At 36.1% G+C, this 3,360-nt stretch overlaps 1 pseudogene; it reads left to right on the top strand.

Annotated features, from left to right (window-relative positions):
* The first annotated feature begins 301 nt into the window (after nt 1–301).
* LOC119049392 (eukaryotic translation initiation factor 2 subunit 3, X-linked-like) lies at nt 302–1,952 on the top strand (annotated as a pseudogene).
* Nucleotides 1,953–3,360: the final 1,408 nt, after the last annotated feature.

Here is a 3,360-nt window from a genome sequence, read left to right as displayed (position 1 = left end):
CTATTGCATTTGCCTGACAATTCAAACGTCTATATTCTAACACAATTGTACCACCTTGTTATGACTTAGAGGTAATAGTATCAACTAACCCCTACCACCCATCTTAGCTGTTATCCTGCTCTATAAAGGAAAAGGAACTCATGGACATAGACGGCAGTGTGATGATTGCAGGGCAGGGGTGGGGGGAATTATAAGGACACTAAATAGTAATGGAAAAAATACATTAACTAAAAAAAAAAGGCCTAGTCACCAGAAAGAGAAACTATTTTAGCTGCTCAAGAGTTAGTTGTATTGTCCTTCCTCTCCAGACAAGATGGCAGGTGGTGAGGCCAGTGTGACTTTGGGACAGCCACATGTTTCTCTTCAGGTTCTGGCCACCTTGGTTGCTACCAAGTTGACTCCACTCTCACAGGAAGTTATCAGCAGACAAGGCACAATTAACATAGGTACGACTGGTCATGTTGGTAATGGAAAATTTACAGTCGTCAAAGCCATTTCTGGAGTTCACACTGTCAGGTTTAAAAATGAGTGAGAAAGAAATATCACAATCATACTTGGGTATGCTAACGCCAACATTTATAGACTTGATGATGCAAGTTGTCCTTGGCCAGAATGCTGTAGATCACAAGTGGCAAATACAAGGCCCATGGGCTGAATCCGGCTCTCTACCTTGTTTTGTCCAGCCTGGCACCTTGTTTCTACCCAGCAACAGCCCCAAGCTCTCCCTTAACTGTTAGGGAGTAGTTACATTTATACAGTCCTAAAATTATATTCAGTCCTTCGAAGGCAACTAAGAGGCTAATAGGGCCCCAGGTGAAAATGAGTTTGACACCTCTGCTATAGATCCTATGAAAGTAGTACACCTGATGTGTTTCCTACAGACATTCCAGGGACCAAAGGGAACTTCAAAGTAGTCAGACATGTTTCCTTTGTAGACTCTCCTGGCCACGGCATGTTAATGGCTACTGTGCTGAAGGGTGCAGCAGTGGCGGATGCAGCTCTTCTGCTGATAGCTGGTAATGAGTCTTGTCCTCAACCTCAGACTGCTGAACACCTGGCTGCCATAGAAGTTATGAAACTGAAACATATTTTGATTCTGTAAAATGAAATTGATTTGGTAAAAGAAAGTCAAGCTAAAGAACAATATGAACAAATCCTTGCATTTGTACAAGGTAGAGTAGCAGAAGGAGCTCCTATTATTCTAATTTCTGCTCCTCTACAATATAATATTGAAGTGGTCTGTGAGTATAGTTTAAAGGAAATCCCAGTACCTATAAGATACTTTCTATCAGAACCCCAACTTATTATTATTAGGTCCTTTGATGTCAATAAACCTGGCTGTAAGCGTGATGTCCTTAAAGGTGGTATGGCGGGCATTTTAAAAGGAGTATTAAAGGTGAGCCAGGAGAAAGAAGTTCAACCTAGTATTGTTTCCAAAGATAGTGAAGAAAAACTTATGTGTAAACCAATCTTTTCTAAGATCATATCACTATTTACTGAGCATAATTAATCATCTTCAATATGCTGCTCTAGTGAGTCTTATTGGTGTTGGAACAAAAAGCAACCCCACTTTGTGCCAGGCTGACAGAATAGTGGGGCAGGTGGTTGGTGTAGCTGGAGCATTACCAGAGATTTTCACAAGATTGGAAATCTCCTCCTCCCTCCTTAGACAGCTTCTTGGTGTACACATTGAAGGAGGCAGAAGAGCAGCAAAGGTGCAAAAACTGTCTAAGAGTGAAGTGCTTGTGGTACACATAGGATCCCTGTCTACAGGAGGAAGAGTCTGTGCAGTCAAGGCTGATTTTGGCAAAATAGTTCTCACTAACCCCGTGGGCACAGAAGTAGGATTAAAAATTGCCCTTAGCCCAAGAGTTGAGAAATGGTGGCATTTAATTGGTTGGGGTCAGATAAGAAGAGGAGTAACCATCAAGCCAACAGTTGATGGTGACTGAAGAATATCAGTTAAAAATATATATATAATATATATATATTTTATATATATATATATATATATATATATATATATATGATGAAGTCAGATTTCTCTTGCTAACCTAAAGGTATAATTTCAAAGTAGTCCCAGAGAATACATTTCACAGTGTGCTACCTAAGAAGATGTAAAGTTATTCTAATTTGTGTGTGTGCATATGTGAAGAAAACTTAGTCCCCACTGCTAGAATAAAAATAGGATTTACAGTAAATATCAAATTAATATATAGATGAATTCAACCCATACTTTTAGCAGAAATTGATCATAGCTAAACAGCATCAAATTAGCACATCAATTCAAATTTCAAATAAAACTGTTAGAACAAGCCTTTGCTTATAGCACATGTACCACTGAATGTGTTTCAAATAAAAATTTTCTTCATAAAAAAAGAGTTGGTTGTATTGAAATATATTATAATCTGTAAATTAGATGAAAAAATTCTGTCAAAATGCCAAAAGCAGGAAAGTTATTTAAAAACATGAATTTGGGGTAGAGACTAAATTTACATCAGTACACCAAGTGAAATCTTGTATTTGAGTCTGTGAAGTTGAGTGCTTCAGTCAAGTTTACTCAATCTAAGTTGGTTAACCTCATTTTTAACTTTGTAGACATGTACTGTTTTGTATTGAATTTTTATAAAATGCATCAATTTTGAGTGATGGTGGTAAACATAATGTAAGCATTTAGTTCTACCTGTAGGCCTGTATCTACTCATTTTGTGTAATGAGACTTTATGTACATAAACACTAATGTGAGCATTAGCTTATTGAAAATTTATGAAATGACTCAAACTTATATTCATTCATTCATTTTGTAACATACTGTCTGTGTATTCACCATGAGCCAGGCACTGTGCTGGATACTGAGTATTTAATAGAACATGTAAAGGCTTAGAGTTAAAGGATAGACAGGGAAGGAAAAGGCAAAAAGAAAGTGGCACAGGGATGAAGTGTTTTAATGGTAGACAAAAAATACAAACAGCAATAAGCAGGTTTCCTTTAGTAATAAGTGGTATGACTACGATTCAGATAGGTATCATTAACTAATGAAATATCATGTCATTAAAAATAGATAACATTTAACACATTGCTATCACTAATAAGAATACGTGAATATCTATTCTCCAAGCAAAGAAGAAAATATGTTCATTATATTTTTAAGGATGGTTTATACAGTAGGGCACAAAGAAATCACCATAAAATTTTCAAAAGACAAAAAATGAATAAACTTTTAAATGTTTTTTAAAAAAGCAATTATCAACTACTAACTGTTTTAAAATTGTTATGTTATCCTAAGCAATTATTCAGTAATAAAGGAATTTACTAATTTATTCATTCATTCACTTACAAGCTATCTAGCAAAAAGAACAT

Source organism: Artibeus jamaicensis, unplaced genomic scaffold (assembly GCF_021234435.1).
Source record: "Artibeus jamaicensis isolate MK-2021 breed Jamaican fruit bat unplaced genomic scaffold, CSHL_Jam_final scaffold_1964, whole genome shotgun sequence".
NCBI lineage: Eukaryota > Metazoa > Chordata > Mammalia > Chiroptera > Phyllostomidae > Artibeus > Artibeus jamaicensis.
Note: the sequence above shows the minus strand (reverse complement) of the source record. Positions and strands in the feature narration are given on the sequence as shown.